The sequence below is a fragment of the Aulostomus chinensis genome, chromosome 12 (assembly GCF_037954235.1).
Source record: "Aulostomus chinensis isolate RoL2024-O1b breed Wild chromosome 12, RoL_Achi_v1.0, whole genome shotgun sequence".
In the NCBI taxonomy this organism is placed as follows: domain Eukaryota; kingdom Metazoa; phylum Chordata; class Actinopteri; order Syngnathiformes; family Aulostomidae; genus Aulostomus; species Aulostomus chinensis.
The window spans coordinates 2797355-2817939 of record NC_141331.1 but is presented as its reverse complement, the minus strand read 5'-3'; the positions used below and the strand labels follow the sequence as shown (position 1 = coordinate 2817939).

The following is a 20585-nucleotide window of genomic DNA, read 5'->3' as shown; positions in this document are numbered from 1 at the left end:
TACTTGAACATAAATACACGCTGTTGTCGCTGCCAGTTGTTTTCTTGGCTGGGTGGTGTCATACATTAATGATAATGGTATTTGTTTAGCACTTCTCAAAAAGGGTTCACCAAGGCGGAGGGGAAATATAAAACCAGTGAAGAAGAAAAGTTGCGTTTCTGAAGGTGAAAGTACAGCACAGCAAACTGTGGCCCGACAGCTGATTGGTGGGTGACTCACACCAACGTCTGTTTATAAAAGTGAGATTTTAGGAGATTTACAAGATTATTCTGATTTGATTTGGTGTCCTCAGGCGCTCCCACCGTGCTGGCACACATCAGAAACGCTAAATCTTGACCATGAAATGACCGTGAAAAACTCGGTGTTAAGTGTGTGTGTGTGTGTGTGTGTGTGTTCTCCAGCTTTATACGTGTCAGTGGAGTTCTGCATACGTCACTCAGCTTAAATGAGTGTTCACGGGTCACAGCCCGCCGTCCTCGCGTCCATCTGAATGTCAGCGGCGGTGAATTACTTCAGTACTTTCTTGGTAACTGCAGTACGACCAAGGTGACGGACGCGCTGTGTCTCGTTTGTCAAACCAGCAGACAAGCGACTTGTTACGTCATCATGCTGGGGACAGCTGTGGCCGTAGGCGTCATGGTGACGGGTCGCCATCCGTCTGTTCTGGTGATGTCTCAGGAGCGCCTGGCAGGAACGTCTTCAGATTTGGCCCAAACGCTCAGTGGGACCCGAGGATGGACTGAATGGATTTTAACGGAAACACGATTTGTCTCAGACATCATCAATCGACTGACGAGCTTTGTGCTGGCAGGTGTGGTTCCCTCTCATCTGGAAGTAACTCAGTATTATACTACTGACACTACAGAATACTACATAATAAGTACATGCAGTAATTGTGAGTCATGTTCGTCAGGTAATTGGTGTGTGTGTACCTTGTATAAATGTGTGTACTTTCTGAAAAGTGGTCCCTGTTGATTTCTGTTACTCACACGTGCGCAGACATTTACTTCCTCTTGCCTCTGTCAGTCCGTCCATCCATCTGTCCATCCATGAATTGATTGTCTGTATGTCTGTCCATCCAGCCTTCCTTCCTTCCTTTCGGCTGTCCATCCAAAAGTCCGTCTGTCTGTCCGTCCCCCAGTCTCCCTTTTGCCCATCGATCCATCAGGCCATCCGTCCATTTATCCATCCGTCTGTCTGGCCGTCCATGTAACACCTGCAAGCTGACCTGAAAGGATTTGGGGGTCAAAGGTCACAGTGGTGTCCTACCACAGTGATGCAGTATTTCCAGTGCTTCTGCTGTCTCCTGGAGTGTTTTCTTGCTCACCACCAAGTTTGAGTTCTTGGTCCGTCTTCACTCACATCGTAATGTTTTCTGGCTGTCGTTTGACGGCGTCTCAGTGAATGATGACGTGTCCATTTGTCCAAAAACGACTTCAGGCTGCAGCTCCATCAGCCTGGGCTCCGTGAGTCTGGACCAGCGCGGCGGTGAACTGTAACTGGACTCGCTGGTGGAGGCGTTCAGCTGTTTGATCCCCGCTTTGAAGGCCAGAACAGCTCATTCCTGTATTGTAACCCCTCTCTTTCTTTGTAAAAGCAACAATTAAAAGTATTAATGAAGGTTTGCGTGACGGCTGACTTATGTCTGTAATCCTTTCGTGTAACGAACAAGACAAGTTTGAGTCTGAGGAAGTGATACTTGAGGGATTGAAGGTCACAGAGGAGATGAATCGCCGGTGTTCTCAGAAGTCTCTCTAGAAGACGCCGGATGGCTCCGTTATGGTACGGCTCTTTATTTGTAGATGTTAAACGCTGACAGCTGACAGAGCTCTCCGCTGCTCTAAATGCAAGCGCTCATGGTGAGCAGCATGAAGCAGAATCTTTCCCTACGTTCTTCCAGCAAAGGCCTCCCGCAGCCCTCGTCTGGAGTTTGTGGTCAGACGTTGAGCTGGAGGAAGCTTCACTCTCTGATAGGAAGGAGAAGCGCCTGCCACCGTGACCTTTGACCACCAAACTCCTGCTTTAGTCCCCGTGGATGTTTTGTTCTGACCTGAAGAAGTTCCGTCAGGGGGTTCCTGAGTTCACCGGGACATTTTCGGTTAATTCTCGATTCCCCCTGGACGCATTTTAAGAAATAACCTCACAATGTGTAGTCTTCATAAGAGGTCACAGTGACCTTGACCTTTGACCACCAAGATCTCTTTGATTCATCCTTCTGTTCCACTGACATTTGCAGACATTCCCTTAAAGAGCTCCTGAGAGGTCACATTTATATGATGCAGCTGTAACCTTTGACCTCTAAGAAATTTTCAGTGTATTCCCAAGACTCTGTGAATGTTGGTGCTAAATTTTGAGAATTACCTTGGGAGCTTGACCTCTGACCTTCAACTACCTGAAATCTGCTCAGTTCATCCTTGAGTCCCAGTGGATGTTTGTTCCAGATGGGAGGAAACTCCCTCCCGAGATGTCCCGTTAGCAAGAATGAGACGAGAGTCCGTCTTTTTCAGCCTCCCATCATTAATCACTGTCATTTACCCCCTAGACTTCTTTTCTTTTTTACAAGTAAATGTTCCACCGGACGAACCTGACAGAGGAGCCGCAGATGGACAAATGTCTCGCTGCATCCTCATGAGTGGTCTGATGTGATTGCCGCTGTGCTCGCCCGTCTGCAAACCAGACTCAAGCCTCTCCTCTCGTTTCCTCCTCCAGACCATGCGGCACTCGTGAGGAGCTGTCAGCCCGTAGACGAGTGAGCAGCGACACCTCAGCGTCACGCACACAGTAAGACTCCACATCTGCAGTTTCACATGCCGCTGAGCTGTCAGTGAAGGCATCATTAGGCCCTCGTCATCCAAGCCCCCTCAATGCAGATCCTCCAGGCAGCTGGCACCTGCTCATTGTTCTGAGCGAAACACACACACACACACACTCTCACACACACACACACATCATATTCAGCTGAGTATAATCTCATCGTGGCCTCTTTCTTTCTGTCTCTGCAGTGGCGTGTAGACAGGAAGGATGGACAAAATGTCCACTAACTCATGTTGACAGTAAAAGTAGTTAATCTGGGACCTTTTATTTTTGCTGTCTTGTCAGACATCGTCCTGGTGCAGACTTAAGGGTAAGTTTATTTAGAACATGTTAACAAAAAGATGAAATAAGGACACACACACACACACACACATATATATATATATGTGTGTGTGTATGCAAGTAAAATCCCAGTACTTCAGCATGAGGACGAGGCTCCTTCCTTCAGTGTGTCGTGCTGTTGTCAAAGGACTCGATACTCTGTGTTTCTTCTAGTTGGAGGCTTTTTTTTTTTCTTTCCCCGTCACAATCATCCGGGCAGGAAGTGGTTAAGAGGCAGATCAAATTAGAAGTTGCAGGCTGTAAAGTGGAAGCTTTGATGTTTTGTTGCGTGTTGTTGGACGGAGAACAGATAGCGTGGTCGGGCTTTTATCACGCGAGGTCCATCTGGGTTCTTCTGGACCTTTGGCTTGTGTTCAGTGCCGTTTCTACTTCCTATGCTTGTCATGTGCCGTTAAAGTGTCGGTGAGAGTAAATGTGCATGAGCACGGAGCTCGCCAGGCCCTCCAAACTACCCCGTATATTTAAATCAGCAGCTGACAGTAGAATATGGCCTTGTTTAAATGACTTTGGACAGATTTCACATTGAAGCTGGGGGATGTCTTATCATGCGGAGGCAGGGCTGAAGATAAGAAGGAAATTATTGTGGTGGATTTGGGCCATAAATGGACAATTGAAATCCTCCTTTGAAAATTTGAAGCACCGTTTTTATTCCCTTAAAAATAAGTCTGCAATCTGGAGATGATTTGGAAAAATGCAAATGTGATTTGCTCTTGTAATCAATCATCTCACTCTGGAGCGCAGGAGGGATGCGGTGATTTAACGGTATTCTCATCAGTTCTCTTTTTTCTTTCTGTTTGTTTGTTCTGTCAAGACAAGAATGATCAAACAAATGAGTGACAGAATTAACATTAATTGCAGCAAATCTTCTCCAGCAGCAAATGCACCAGCAGTGGTTTGCTTAACTGAGGAGAGCTGGGGTGCTGCAGCCCCCCCTACTGTCCAGAGGCTGTAGCTGCAGGCCAAAAATTGTCAAATCAATAGAAGAAGTCGATTTTGGAGCATTTATATCACATTTGGAGCACTAAAAACCTGGCTGCTCCACCTGGTTGCACGTGTGGCCTGACATTCTGGACACTAGCGGCGACTCCGAATCGTTGGAGTCACCGATTCATTCGCAGGCGCCTGCTTCAACTGCCAGTCTCAGGTTTGAAACCAAATCACAGGAATGCATGTTATTCAGGATGGCGTGCCAGTTATGGGTGTGGGCGGGGCTTGGAGTGTGTAACTGAGCTTATACCTGATTGTTCCGTCACTGCTTCTTATTGTTCCACCAGATGAACATCGAGTGAGTCGAGCGTAATGTTTCCGACTCGTCTGGGAAATGTTACGCTGGCGTCGGAAACCTGCACGCCAGCCAGGAGCTAGCTTAGCTTTAGCTTCAGTGCCTGTACAAGGACGGAGCGTCGGAGAAGAAAAGAGGAGGAGGGAAGAAGAGGAATAACATGGGGATCAACGGAGAATGTGACAAGAGCTCTTCCCACACAGTCACTTATCCAAACTAGGAGGGTCCGTGTTTTCTTTGGCAGCTCCTGGTTTCCTGCCGGGGTCGCTGTTCTCACGTAGTTCTCCTGATTTATTGCACCTTTTTTGCTTTTGCTTTTTTTTTTTGTCATCAAATTGGGTGTCTGCGACTGCCTTCACCTGCACAATAACGCAGCAACGTGCAGGTGAAGGCAGGTACATTTCGAGAGCACAAAGATAAAGAAGTGCTCCTGCAGGTTGAAGAGGTCCCAGAAGGACAACTTCAAGTCCCCTGCATCAGGCGATGAAGGAACAGACTTTTCTTTTATAAACTCTGCAGGGTCGATTTTTCCAATGTGAACAGAGGTCGCACGACCCACCGAGGCGCTGATAAACACTTTGCCAAGGAGTACTCATGGGAGACGAACCATTTCAGGGACAGTTTAGCATGAACTGGGTCAAGAGTGCACGTAGCTGGATAAGAACTGTTGCACCACTTCTCATAAACACACTGGAAAAGAGAGGAGTTGTGCAACGTGTTGACATTGAGGAAGAGGAGCGGTAACACCCTCCGGCACGAGGAGCCACGTTATTCCTCTTGTTAGACGTTTTCTGTGTAAGCGCTCTCTGCAGACTGAAGCTCAGCGAGTTTCAGCCTGAGAGCATCCACGTCTTGAAACTTCATTTCGTTTGGAAGGAGTCAGGAGTCAGAGACAGCTCAAAGAGATCCGGCACCGGTTGCGAGGGAGCGCCGAGCAAACTTGCTGCTATCAGGGATGCAGCAGGAGCCTCCGTTGGCCCTCTGAAACAGTCTCTCTCCAAACACGGCGAGGGAAGCGCCGCTCTCCTCCAGCAACGCTCTGCTTTGTCAGCTGTTTCCTCTCAGCAGGAACCAACAGAGTCCGGTAGAGAACCAGACGTCCCTGTCAGACGCTAAACTACCCTGACAGTAATGAGGAGGCGGGCGCCCAGAACCCTGGTGTTGCCTGCTATTTCATAAAACCCTGCTCCACTGCCAACATGATGGTTGAGCACATGCAAACCTTTTTACTTTCCAGAAAGGTTTTGATGTTTGTTTGTTTGTTTTTATAGCTTCTGTTGAGTAGTGTCTTATCCAAGTCTGTGAGTTTGGCACTGAGCATGTGATTATGCGGTTAGCCTAGCTTAGCACGAACACTGAAGACAGGGGGAAGTGGTTAGCTCGGCTGTGAGTGAAGTTGAAGCGTCGGTGCTTCGTGGAATCAGAGCGTCCACAGAAACATGAGAATTTACAATTATGTGATTGTTTGGATGACAGACATGTGCTCCTCCCTCTGCACACACACACACACACACACACACACACACACACACACACACACACACCCGGCACCGTAATCACGAACACATGGATGTATTTTCAGGAGAAGAAATCAAAGTCTTTCTAGGAAGTTGGGATGCGAGCTCTTCTCACCCCAGCGAGAGCGAGCGGCTCGTAACCACAACGTGTCCTCGTTGAAAATGAACTGGCTCTCTACGTCTCAGCAGCTAATTATTCCATACTGCTGCTGCTCCTGTTCTATCATATCTATCCTTATGGAACGTGTGTGTGTGTGGTGCCATCCCCGGTGTACCGTGAAAACAGTCCGCTGACAGCTTAGCCCAACAACTATGCTGATATGCTGATCCGTATTCCCGAGTTTCGCGTGGCGGGACTGAACACCTGGATCTTGTTCAGTGGGTTCACCTGCGTGTCAGGAAGACTCCACCCCTGATGACTTCTCAGGAACGCCATCATGGAGTTCCTACTAGTTTGGCACAAACACAAACCCTCCCCATTTTCTCCCCAATTGGACATCACCGGTTGACTCCATCAGCTGGTCCTGGCCGTGGGCCGTTGCTCTCCCCCCCCCTTCGAGGAACGACGTAGACCGCCACATGATTCACCGTGGCCCCCATGTTGGGAGCACCCCCCGCAGAGGTGTTTAATAGCGTGAAACCTACCATTTTATGCCCTTAAGGTCAAAGGTCAACCCCAAGGTGATGACAGTGGTCTAGAAAAACATTTTTCTGGCTTTACTCACTCACTCACTCACTCACTCACTCATTCTGACTGGACAGTTGCACTGCTGCCTGGATGCTGGAAACTTTGAGGATGGAAACCAGTTCAGCATCACCAGTTGTGGCCTCGTCAGGTGGTTTGAGGGGGACTTTTGGGGTGTGTTAATCAAACATGTCGATGGTTTTATGGGTTTGTTGTTTCAGGAACCCACCCAGCATCCTCACATGAATGTAACTAAGACAGAAACAAGAACTTTGTGCTCCTACTTACCAGTACTGCCGTCTATTATTTGTTTTCACAAAGGGAGTTTAGGTGCTGAGACCTTGGTTGTTATGACGACTGCCACAGGAATGTACCAGCTTAAGCAGTACTAATACCATGAGGAAAAGACCTGAGCAGTCCCTCCTCTGCTCCTGCCGTGAGTGCTGGGAGTAATTCCAGGCTGTAAATATGAGTGACAGCGTAGTAAATATCCCCGTCTACACGTTTACGTCCGCTTTGGCAGGAGATCCTTGAGCCGGCAGTGAGTCGTTGTTTGTTGTTGTTTTTTTAATCTCAGATTAAGTCATTGATGACTTCTGTCAATAAGATTTCACCACGCAGCTCAGAGTACCGTAAACGAGCGTGCTCAGATGATGGTTTCTCTCTCTCTCTCCCCGGTCAAGCCGGGGTTATTTTTAGCGACCATTGCAGAGCCTGAGTCAGCACAATTCCTCTGGGTTACTATGACACAGCTGACAAGCACCAAAAACAAGAGAACGCACACAGAAAAAAAAACAAACCCCAAAAAACGGTGAAATAGTAAAATGAAATTGATCGTTTCATCGGGACTGGGACGTACAATCAGAGATCCTGGGCCTCTGTGGGCTTCTGGACCGCCAGAGCTCTTTTTCTTTTTTAACTTGAATGTTCTCACCGTTGCTGCTGGTGCTGTGAGGCTGAAATGAACCGCCCGGCTCTTCATCTGTTGAAAAAGAGCAAAACAAATCACTGGCGAGTTTAAATGAGCAGAGCAGCGGATTTCATCTGCATGGGAAGATCGGGAGGTTCACCTGCAAATATGGGAAATCACTTTAACGAGGCAACGAAACCTGTTGGCAAAACGCGGATCTCAGTGCTTCTCATGACATCATGGAGACCTACAAGACTTAATCATGTAAACCGTTGACCTGTTTTGAGGAAAGGTCAGAAACCCATGACCTCATTGGGACCTGGACACCCTGAAGCGTGTCGCTGAGGTGACTCTTCATCGCACCGTGGCGTCTGTTGGGACAGAACGTCTTTTTGTGCGTCCTGATGTGCAAAACCTCACTACGGGAGGATGTGGTGGAACACGTCGCCCTGCGTTCACCTCCAGATGACCCCGAGCACCCGATTATTTCTCCTTTTGAAGGACTTTCTTCTTCATTTTGCCATAAAGAGGGCGAATTTAAATGAAACGGCAACTACACTCACATCAATTATACATCTTAACTGGAGGTGCGACGTGACCTTTCAGGCCGCGGAGGCCAGAGTCTGCAGCTGCGTGCGGACGAGAGGGTGATCGGATGCCCTTCCCCCTCCTGCTTGTACCTCTGGTATTACACCACTTGTCTGTTTTAATCAGCTCCCTCGTGTTTGAGCAATAAAAAGGCCAGTTCATGACCTATTGAGTTTTCCGGTATGGAGACGAATTGATTTTTTTTCCTGTGATGGGGTTCTTTTTTTAAAGTAATTCTCGCTACCCTCGGAGGGTTACCTTTACCTGCCGACAGGCGCGCCGGGTCGGCAGGATGCGAAGGGTTTCAGGCTCTTGATGAGACTAACCAACTATCTTTGTACAGGCGGTGAATAAATGCTTCAGCCAGAAGCAGAATTTGAAGTTTTGAATGTATCGTGACGCAGTTTTGTCTTCGTCTTCTGGCAGCGACGGTGATTACTGTCGGCTCATGCTTCCGTCGTAGGCTGCACTGGAGCTGAAACACTCAAAACAGAGGGATCACTTTGTACTGCAAAAACGGCACTAAAAACCACGATTATATTGTTGAGGGAACATTTTCAAAAGTGTGCCTGTAGGTGCAGAACTCTCCTCTCTTCGTACCTCCATTTTCATGATTGTTCTGTCTCTGCAGCGACGCGATCCATTTGGTTTGATAACATTTGGAGAGTCTAACAGAGCCTCTTGGGTAGCAGAGGCCGAATGGGAAGAAGCCGCCTCAGCGAGTCTCTGGAGTGAGTACGCAAACTCCAGGGCGCCGTGAGATTCACCTGGAGGTGACGAGCTAAATGAGACCAGAGCATTTTGTACTTGCAGGTATGAGAATGTTCCCTCAAAGTTGAATCTATTTGCTCAAAAGGATATCAGTGCACAAAAGGCCCGATGTCCAGCTGGAAGGGTGCAACGTGAACCCGAGGGTTGAGTTCAGGCGGCGTGTACTCTTCAGATACACACCGGTGCCACTTTATTTTTGTTTGTTTGTTTGTTTGTTTTGAGAAGATTGTTGGACATGCAGATGCTCACGAGTCGGGGTCCGTCTCTTTGCACCGCCACAGCTGCGCCTCGGCGCTTCCAAATTTCCTGCACAGCCTTGTAGCGCCGCTTCAAAGTTCAGCCTAGTTGAACTCTGCCCTCTGTGTGCCGCCACTTCTCTTGACGGAGTGCTGAGGAGTGCAGAGCAAATCACAAAGTGAAAGCCTCATGTTGACGGCTCAGGTGCAGGATGCCTGAGGAGGGCGAGCGTACGCAGGGTTCCGTATGCGGTGATGGATCTCTGATGTGCGGAGCAGCACTCGGGTCAAGGCAGTTCATCCCGTTTCATCGCTGGCCAGATGCTCTTCATAAAGCTGCTCCATACAAGTGTCGTTTTTGATTCCTGGTGATGTTTTCCCGTTCTCTCCTCCCCGTCCTCGCAGGGGGTGCAAGCCTCCTACTCTGCTTGAAGAGAAATTGAACCGACCGTCAGCTGATTCTGAGCGACGGGAAGTTAAAATCCTGACGGTTTAATGAGCTTGCATCAGCCGCTGAAGGAGAGCAGATCGTGTTCTTCCCTCAAGCATAGACGCAACAAGATTGAAGTACGGCACATTGACACACGACAGTTTGTTGTTGAGGGGGAGAAGGTGCTTGGCCTCATGTCACCCCTACATCATGAGGGAGCAGAGGAAACTGCCACCTTGCAAGAAGCTGTCGTATGTTCCGAGGACGTCTTGATCATGCAGATAGTTCAGAGAGCTGAAGCAGTGAGCGTTTGGATGTGACCACCAGTTCTACTCAGCAGTGAGTGACCCGGAGGTCGTTGACCCGGAGGTCGTTGACCCGGAGGTTGGTCAGCTGCACTCACGCGTGACTCCGGCCCTTGAATCAAAGTGGTGGACCTCTCCGGCCGGCGCTCCTCAGCTCGCACTTCCACTCCTGCTGGGGGAATCTGGCCTGGAACATTCCATGCACGGGTCTCACACCAGTACCTGATACTGATCCCAGATCAGATTGTCTTCAGATTATGATCAAGTTTGCGTATTTTTACGACATGTCACTCGTCTCTCTGCCAGTTTGAGTACTGGAGATGAATTACTCTCCAACTTTTATCTCTAAAAATTAAATAATCTTTCCTGTAGTAAATCAAGGAGCTACAATATCAGCATCGACCGCCACGGATCGATTTTCTATGTTTTTTTTAATTATTTAAAATGGTTGAAATCTTGTTTTCTCTTCCAGCGAGGTGCAGCATCGATTCCCTCCTCTCAGCTCCGTCTTTGTCTCTCTTTCTCATAAACTCATTGACAACTCACTCATCTGTGGATTAGTAATTAGTCTCAGGACCTGCACACACAATCCCAGGCACGTGTGACTTGGGGGGGACTTGGGACCAACGGGAGTTAGGAAAGTTTCCTGTTTCATTCTGTATTGGACTGCTGTCTATCATCGGCCCATCGGAAGCCAGCGTTCTCATTGTTCTGCTTCACGACGTCATAGTACAGCAACAATAGACTCTCAAACAGCCAATCAGAGATGCCCCCGTAGTCCTGACACGGCGTTGTCCTCTATCATCGTGTTGCCTCCAGCTGCGTCTGCACAGACACGGACGGGGAAGCTGGACGTCTGTGTGTTTCCTGGTCGCTGCACCGAGTGGGTCCTCAGGTCGCTCAGGGGGACTGGGAGGGTGACTGGGAGCACTGGTGAAGCTCACGTTGTCAGGTGATGCATCAGAGGCAGCTTGCTGTTGCTGCTGTTCACCCCAGAGCCACAACCAGGTGATGAGTTCTAGACGTCAGGAGAACAAAACGGCTAAAACAGATTTCCAAGTCTGTCTACCAGCAGCGATTTCACCCTCCGACGGATTCTCCAGATACGGAAGTCGGATTCTTGAAGCTTGCAACTAATTTGAATTTCAAGGTCCAACTGTTTTTCTATCATTTTATTTATTTGTACAAAGGTTAAAGAAACAATATTACCCGGTGTAAAAGGAAGGCTTAGAGGCGCCTCCACGCTCACGATTCTACTTCTGTAGAAGACAACATGAAATACATTTGCCTTGTATTTCATGTTGGTGGAGGGGTGGAGGGGCCGTAAAGACCCGGAGTTTCCTGGAAAGGGTCTGGACCAGTCAGACCCCCACACCTGTTCATACAAGACGCAAACATGAAATAATACAGAGCAGCGCCCAGAAAAAGAAAAAAAAAAGAAAAGCCTAGAAAAATAAAGCGTGAACAGAGAAGCTCACGTCTCTGGACACTGAAATGCTGTCAGGCAGAAACCAAAGTTCAGCCTGCCAGCAAAAACAGGCCACCACCCAAGACCCGGAGCAGGCCGCGTCCCTGACCGGGACCATTAAAAACACAATCACTGCATTATGTTGCATTAAATGACCTTTGTTAATCGACTGGCAAATATTTGTCTTTGTACAGGTGCTTCTAAAAGATTATTATTTCCTAAACCGCTAAAGTTAATCTCCCTCTGAGGTACGATGGGTTGGACAATCACAGTCACGGCCCTGCCAAATGGAACACAGCACACTGGTGCACTCCTGTTGATGTGGACCTGAATTCACCAACGTCCAGGAAACACTCGTTACATTTATGATGAACCATTTAAGCCCACAAAATCCCAACTTTTAAAAGTTCAGCCAGTTTACTTGCTCTAAATGTTGGTGCTTGTTTTGAGAGGTACTTCACCCTAGAAGTACTCATAAATGGGCGTCTTGAGCTCCTGCTTTACTTCATTGTGACTCCAAAATGCAGAACGAGCCGGCCATGTATGGTTAGCTTCAAGGCTATTGGAGGCTATCTTTGTGAGCTCAGAACAGGCGTTTGTTAGGACCAGAAAGGCTACCTGATATTCTGGGTGAAGCATTTCTCTCTATGGAAATTCTCTCCCTGCCGTTGCCCTTGAACGTCAGAATAACACACTTTTATTTTAATCCTGGTGTAAATGCGCAGCCCCTCCTCGGCCGGTTGTTCTGGAGTGAGACGTCCCGAAGGCTGCGAAGGATGCAGAGGCAGACAGTTTCCGGATTAGACCCCGGGCAAATCTCATTAGCATGGAGTTGAAATTTAAAACCCACTCCGCAGCTCTCAGCCCTGCCCTCAGCTTGCAGACTCATTAGGCTTCACTTTCAGGCGATCACACGCAGCGTCCTGCTGAAAAAAACCTCCCACCAGCTCAGAGATGGGCTGCAACTGGTATTTCAGTGACGCCGCTGCCCGAGACAAACTGGGATGTGTACAGCTAAGACGTGTTGTTGATAAATGAATGCTAAGTTGTCACAAACTGTTAAACGCGGGGTGGCTAGCACTGACGCGAGCGCCGCCCCTCTACACCAAGCTGCTGTGATTTTACTGTCTTTTTTTTTTTTAATGTGATGATGTCATTGTTCTTGTCGTGGTGCTCATTCACGATCAGCTCACCAACCAAACCGCCGCACAGTTTTCCCCATGTCCAGCGTTGGGTGGAGCTAAGAAGTGACCCGCGTCACAGGCGTCGCTGCTGCGGCTGTGAACAGGCGTCGCTGCTGCGGCTGTGAACAGGCGTCGCTGCTGCGGCTGTGAACAGGCGTTTGCTTTCAGCTTTAAACAGGACTTAAAGAAAAAAACAGTGACCGAAGTGTTCATTAGCAAACAAACCTTGACCTTTCTGTCCCTCGACTCAAGGGTCGTGTGACATCACATAAAACTTTATCGTCCACTGAGACAATCGACAGTGTGACAGAGACGAACGCAGGACCAGCTCCCATGATGCAGCGGGGACCCGTTCATACCTGCGCTTCTTCACAGCTGGTCTTTCTGGAGTCGAGAGTACTGACTGCATTTAGGATGAAGGACTTCTTAGCCACAGCTTCAGTTGTCATGGAAACACGTTGGAACAAACGACGTCTTTGGTTGTTTGGGAGCGTGAGGGCTTGTTTTTGTGGAAATTCAGAACACTGAGATGTGGGGAGATTTACCTGGCGGCCGGGGGCTTAATGACTGTTGAGAGCTCGTTTGGCTGGCGAGCGCGAGAACGTCAGAGAGATGTTCATTTGTATGTAAAATGTGATGCACTGAGGCTTTAAACACAGAGTCTGTACACACACACACACACGCACACACACACACACACACACACAGCAGCATCAAGGTGTTGTACAGTAAACACACTGCTCCTTAGTTATGTTGGCTGTGGGCCCACAAATTTACCCAGAGTGCTGTCAGTCAATAATGGCCCAGAGCTCTGGTCCTGCTCACACGCGCGCACACATGCACGCACGCACGCACGCACGTGCACACACACACACACACACTCACTCACTCACGCACACACACACACACACGCAGGTATCGCCCCTCTCAGGAGCAGCAGCAGCTCAACCGTCTCTAGAGTTTTCGAGTCGATGTTGTCCACTTGTGTGTGTGCGCGTGTGTGTGTGTGAATCTGGGTGTGTGTCCTTCTGCAGGGATCGATGAAGGTCCTACCTGCTCATTAGTACCAAGTTTTGGGCGCTCAGTCGAACGCTGAGATTCATCCTGAAGAGAACATGTCTGAATAATTCTACTGTTCGTTCATGTGAGGGAGCCAAGAAACACATTTAAGAAAAAAAACTAAAGCTTATGGAGGTTTTTTTGGTTCGTTTTTTGTTGATCCCCATCAAGTACTGCGTTCCCTGGAGTCCTATGTACAGTATTTTCTACAGTACTTCCAGTACTTCTTGTTAAGGCACGTCTCTTGGAATCCAAGCCTGGGTTTCATTCAGCAGTCGATAGAAATGAATGATCGTCAAAGGACTCCACATCAAGAGTTCCCCTGCAGTTTTTAGAGGTTGTACCTCCCTGATGGCGTTTGTTTGACGGCAGCTCATTTAGATTTATGTTCTGCATTTCTATTTTACCAAAACAACTTAAAGGCACCACGTCACGTAGGCTGGAGGTGGAGGTGTGTGCCCTCAGAACGGTGGCTGAGGCCCGGCGTGTTCCTGCTGCCTCCTGATCCGACTCCTCCCTGGAGCTTCATCTCTACGTGAGGAACGGGAGAGATTTATCAGCGTCCTACAAACCTTTGAGCCTTAAACGTTTCTGTTTGTGGTTGAAATGTCGGGGGAGTCTCACAGGAGTGGAGTTATTGTGACTTCTACTGCCGGAGCCGCGCTGCTGTGTTGATGCCGACCCGCGGCTGTTGCCAGTGAACACACAGTGAATCACATAGTGCAGAAAAAAGGTCAGACAGCAACTTCTGGCATGTTGGGTTTTATAGGTCACGTCTGGAATGCCACAGTGCATCCCTGTGAAAGCCTTCCCCTTGAAAGGGGTCTCTCTTTCTTCTTTTTTTGTACGAAAGTCCAAAAGGATCCCGGACAAACTGTGGGAGGAGGTTTGAATGTCAAGGATCATGTGTCTAGGCTTCTTGTTGAGTTTGCAAACCCCATCATCTCCCCACTGCTTAGTGTACGAGCATCTGGCCAACAGCTGAAAACTATTAGGAGCTGCTGGAACTTCCTCTCCATTCTTCCAAGCCAGTCTGAAGGCAAGTAAGTCGCTTTTATCTGTTGTTGTTTGCATGCTTCTCTCCATAGATCTGCTGTCTGCATACAGCAGCTTTAGCTTGATAAAGTCGAGGTCAGGGAGAGGAAAAGTGCCTTTCAGTGTGAGAGAGGCGTTCAGATTAGACAGCACGGTTGATTCAGCGAAGGAATTCTGGGACTACATTCATAAACAGATTGTTGTAGCGATGTTAGCCGGTGAGATTGCTGAGCCGGGTGAAGAAAACAAAGGATCTTTGTTGATTTTCTTTCCCGTGGCATTATGTCGGGACCACAGTGCGTGCTTCTAGCCTGCTGCCTGTAGAGCGCATATGGGTCAGATTAGTGAGCGGCTGAGAGGAATTTAAAAATGGCACTTTTCTTTCTTTTGTTATCAGCTTTTTCTACAGAGACGCGTTTTTAAACGTCTCTTACCAAACTCCAGCTTATGTGTCGACTCTGAGCGGGCGCGAGAGAAGAGTGGGAGGCGCTCGCTTCCAGAAAGTCTCTCGCAAGCTAAATTCCAAATGTTTGAGTCACTGGAGGTGAATGGTGAGACCCCGGACATGGGCTTCAGTGCATCTCTTAGTGGTTTGTGGAGGATGATACTGCAATTGCTGGGTCATATTTTCCCTCAGTTTTACTGGAAGACCTCAAAACAGTTCTGCCTACACAAAGTTTTGCATCGGACGTTGTTTTCCTAACTTCAGACTCCACAGATGTTTGTTTTGTGTGCGTATTTGATTTCTGCAGGGTGGTGAGGGATACAATTTAGTACTTACATGATCAGCTACGCTAGCACTCTGTGAGCCAGTTATGGATTTTCTTCTGGAGAGACTGTACGCATATTTAATGTCCAGAGAGTACAGACACACAAGCGCGTGTTTCTGTGTGTACACAAGCGTCCCGTAATTGAGCAGAGCTGATGTGGTGCTTCTGCTGCAGCCTGCAAACATGGAGGGAAGCCTGAGGAAGCTGGCAGCTCAGTGTTAAGTCTGTGTGTGTGTGTGTGTGTGTGTGTGTGTGTGTGTGTGTGTGTGTGTGTGTGTGTGTGTGTGTCTCTCGCTCTCTCTCTCTCTCTCGATCTCCCAGGAGAGTGCTTTTGAATCACCTCACAGGAAGCTATTAAAACAGGCGGAACGCTGCAGATGTCAATCAGACAGTCAGGTGTCACTTCATCACAATTAAAAAAAAAAAAAAAAAAAAGGCTGGTCAGGCTTTGTGGGCTGCTCCCCTGCGGTTGAGCGATGCCTCGATCACGTGACACCATGTTAGCCTTTGTTTCACACTCGCTGACACTTGGTAGGGCTCCGAGCTTCAGAGATGAACCAGCGTTCTAGTGGGCGAAATCTGTTGGGAGGAGAACCCAGAGGTGCTCAGCGGAACATGGTGTGTGTGGAAGTTTTACTTCCAGGTTTAATCTGCATCCTGCAACCCAACCAGCAGGAATGGTAGCGGCTCTGTTATGGTGTCAACTTTACACCAAAAGTCCGCCATGAGCGTGTATGACACTCCACGCCCGCGTTGGACCTCCCATGCACACACAACTCAGTGACCACGAGCGCTACTCTTTACCGATGGCACAGAAGTCAACAAATGCGTGTGTGAGTTGCAGCTGTCTGTCTCTCGGTGCATCGACCTGCTCGCTCGTTGGTCTGCTCCTGTGCGTTCATGTGAAACATTGGAAAAACCAGGGGTAGAAAAAAAGGACAGAAACGATCATTCGTCTGTGATTGGCCACTTTTCCGCAATCCCCGCCCCCTGACCCCGGTGCCTGTGGCCTCCATAACTAAAACATGGATGTATTAAGCTCACGCGGCATGTTTCAAAGAAAAATCATAAAACTCGTGCTCTCCAAACTCCGACTCAGCCGCGTTAGCTCGATGCGTCCATGCTTTAGTTATGGAGGCCACAGCCACCGGGGAAGGAAGACGTGCTCCTCAGTGCCGACAAATACACCGAACATCAAACACTACAACAAGGTTTGACTTGAAGTAACATCAGGAAAAACAAGTGGAAATGTTTTTAAATCTAAATTTCCCAACAGAAACTTGTTCCATCTAGAAATGCCTTTGGCGTCACTACGGGAAGGAATTGTAACGGTACGTCAGGTGACACGTCACCGCCAACGTGCCGGTCCAATCTCCCACCCATGTTTTTTTTTTTTTAATCGTTGCTTTTTTCGTGTCACCAACAACTGGTCTGCTTATGTCGATGTAGACGTCCCTGTTTCAGTCAAAGATTCTGTGTCATTCCACTTCCTGTGTCACCTGTGTTTTGGGGAGCAGGCGGACGAGTCGCTGCTGTGCGACCTGCTGCTGTGCGACCTGCTGCTGTCTCGCTGCTCGTTGGGTGCCAAACACCACGGCCTTCACAACTCAAGGTGGCAAACAGTGTTGCGTCAGCTTGGCTGAAAACGTCGTCTTTGCTTTATGTTCTTAGAGGAAGCTGATCTGGGGTCAGTTGAGACGTCTGCTGTCTTTTCTTTTTCACCCAGTCAGGTGTCGAAGGTCTCCTTAAGCTACCCCCCCCCCCCCCCAAATGTCAGCGTTCCACTCGGCGAGCGCCACAGCAGCTCTCACGGGAGCTCGTTTGGGTTTCTGACTCCTCAGGTACGCCACTCTTCATGAGAAGAGGTTCTAAACCTGAGGGTTGGGACACCACACGTGGTCAAAAAATGGTTGTTGTTTTTTTGACTGGAAACTGCTAACAGTGACATTTGTCTTGGCAGAGATTTATTGACAACTTGAGAGTTCAGTTTTTTTCTGAATTGGAAAAGCATGAGAAGTATTCGTAACACATGTAGACCTGATGCAGCTTGAGACTTGTTCTACCTCTCAAACTCTTTCCAAATGATTTAGAAATCCGTTTATGTTTGTGGAAAAGTAGAGCTGACTTTCTGATTCAGTCATCCAAAATCACATGGAGCGATCCCATTGGCTGTTGGTGGAGGAACCGTGAGGTGACCAACTTCCTGTTAGACTACAAAAATGCGTCATCCCTGGCATGATCGTTTCCTAATGGACTACAACAATACCTCATCCCTGACATGCTAACATCCTGTTGGACTACAAAAATACCACATCCCTGAAATGCTAACATCCTGTTGGACTACAAAAATACCACATCCCTGAAATGCTAACATCCTGTTGGACTACAGAAGTACTTCATCCCTGACATGCTAACATCCTGTTAGACTACAGAAGTACTTCATCCCTGACATGCTAACATCCTGTTAGACTACAAAAGTACTTCATCCCTGACATGCTAACATCCTGTTGGACTACAAAAGTACTTCATCCCTGACATGCTAACATCCTGTTGGACTACAAAAGTACTTCATCCCTGACATGCTAACATCCTGTTAGACTACAAAAATACTTCATCCCTGACATGCTAACATCCTGTTAGACTACAAAAGTACTTCATCCCTGACATGCTAACATCCTGTTAGACTACAAAAATACTTCATCCCTGACATGCTAACATCCTGTTGGACTACAAACATTCCTCATTCCTGTGGAGGTGCAGTGTGTTTTTTTTAAATAAATCTAAAGGTAAACACCAAAGTACAAATGGAATTCATTACTGTGTTAACAGGCAAAAACACATGCAGGGAGTGTGTGTGGGGGGGGGGTAGGGGCGAGTGGGCGGGGCACAAACACTGACTTGGTTTTTCCATTGGGGTCGCCGCTCATAAAGGCGGCTGCTGCTGTGTTGTCAGGACTGAGTTTCTGTTCTTTCCCTCTCCTGATACTTTGTCAAGTTGTTCTCTGGTACTTCAGAAACATCAGCAGGGAGTTTCAGTCTCCAGGCTGCGCTTCCTCACTGAAAGGTACTGACTCAGGAGCCTTAAAGGCCCTAAGAGGAAATGCTGGTCCTAAGGACCACCGGCGCCTGACGTCCAGACGCCGCAGACCTGCCGACTCCCTCCTGAAACAACATTTGTAGCCCTCATCATCAACAGCAGCATGTTCCACTTCTAAAGAACACGAGTTGTCTTTTCCAGCTCTGAGATGTTCTGTTTTGGCTGACGCGTTGAGGAATGTCTCCGTCCCACCCTGAAGCTTGTTCCATTTAAAGGTTCTGCAGCCCTCTTCCAGGGCCTCCGCCGCTGTGAAATATCCTCTCACACGGAGAGCAGACGAGCTGCGTCTGCGAGACCGTCGCCTCACACGCAGCCTGACGGGTTCCCTTCCTCACCGTCGACTCTGTTGAACGCAGGTCCAGGGATAACGTGGCTCTGTTATGGGAGGGTGATGTGCAGTTTTTCATCCTTTCATCAGAAGAACCATCTGAGTCAGTGAGAACGGCTCCGTCATGGCGCTACCCCCCGTCACCCTCCTCTGGCTCCGATTGTTCCCTCCTCATTCATTAGTTGTCCGTTGGTCTCCTCCTGAACGGCCCCATCAGCGTCAGTCGGTGCGTCATCGACGGGAGTGACGTCCTAGCATCGTTAGCCGCCGCTGCAGGTGATGAAACATCCAGAAATGTAGGAGAGACGGTTTTTCTCATCTGCCAAAAAAAAACAAATTGACCACAACAACTTGATAAATGTAGCAACAGCGAGCAGCTGTGAATCTCACGAGTGGGTAAAAGGGAGACGTGTGCTTGCCGCCTAACCACGTGACCACCTCCATAGACGTGGCCGGGCTGCAGTTTCACAGCTGAAATGCTCGTTAGCGGCGGCGCTGCTGTATGAGGGCTGAACAGTGGCGCCTGGAGAAGAGCAGTAAGTTCAGATTAATAGATTTGGAGCTGATAATGATCGACCCCGTGGCGTCTACCGAAATAAATAGAATGCAGGAAGTGAACTGAAGAAATCTTTGAATAGCTTGAAAAAGTTTGTGTGCTTGTGGTTGGTGTAGAAGTCGGTGTGTGGATGCAAAATAGAAATGACATGGAAAGTGGTTCAGCAAAGGGACCGGGGTGCCTCTTGGCGATCCGGGTCGCTACCAGAACCCGTCCAGCAGCACTCAGCTGGAACCCCGGTAGTCCTCAACTCTCCATTTTGATCTTGATGAGTTTTAAACCCAACCGTAGTGCCTCAGACTCTAGGAAACCAAAACAAACGCATACACCCTTCTCTGTTAAACTGCGACTGCTTCTGAACTTGAAGTTTCAAACCTGACTTTTCTGAGAGTCGCCGGTTGAAGGGAAACCATCAGGGGGCGCCAGACTGAATACGGTGAAGCACGGACATCTTTTAGCTTTGTCCACTCGCCTAATCGCTCACCTGCAGAAGGTGAGTCAGCACCGCCCCGCAGCAGGAGCGGGAAGGGAGTCCGATAGTCACTATCAGAAATGGAGCCATTTGGTTTGATGAACTTTCTGGAGAAATAGCAGTAAAACGGCAAAGTACTACACCTTCAGATGGAAACGACGTAAGTCAGGTGCTGAGGTGGCGTCTGACAGGAGTTCCTGGTGTAAACTAACTAATAGCTGATCATGTGACACCCTTCAGCTCGTTAGCGGCTGCCTTCATCCTCCGGTGTGTCTCGTACAAACGCTCACGTTGTGTTCGCTGTGTTCCATCAAGTTTTCTTTCTCTATTTTTGGCATTTTGGTTCCTGCATGAACAGGATGTGTGCTTTGTTTTTTCCCTTTCAATTAAAACTTTTAATAACTTCCTTGCATGAATAGAAAATGGCAAAGATGAAAAAAACTAAACAAATAAAAACAAAACATGCGTTCATTTCCGGGGCAGAAGCTGATTTGTTGGAGTGGTGACGTCGGTTCGCTGCAGGCTCGGCGCGCTCCGCCCTGGTGAGGGAGGATTGATTGTGGAGCAGGCCGACAGCTACCTGGACCGTTTGTCCTTGCGGTCCTTCCCAGGGCCGAGCTCTCCGGGGGAGTTGATGCGAAGACCTGAACGCTGTCACAGCCACGTGTCACTCTCCGGAGAAGCTTTGGAGATGGACAGGTTGTATTAGTGGGAGAAGCGGCGGCAGCCGGGAGCA

The 20585-nt window shown here is 48.5% G+C and overlaps 1 protein-coding gene across 3 annotated transcripts in view; it reads left to right on the top strand.

Annotated features, from left to right (window-relative positions):
- The window catches only part of gulp1a (GULP PTB domain containing engulfment adaptor 1a), a 63391-nt gene that overhangs the window by 20714 nt on the left and 22092 nt on the right, over nucleotides 1–20585 (top strand). The window contains exon 2 of one of the 3 annotated variants that reach the window (XM_086219650.1): nucleotides 2710–2781. The exons of the other annotated variants lie outside the window; for them this stretch is intronic. The gene's annotated coding sequence lies outside the window, so the exon portion shown is untranslated. The remainder of the gene's footprint in view (nucleotides 1–2709; nucleotides 2782–20585) is intronic. 3 annotated transcript variants of the gene reach the window in all.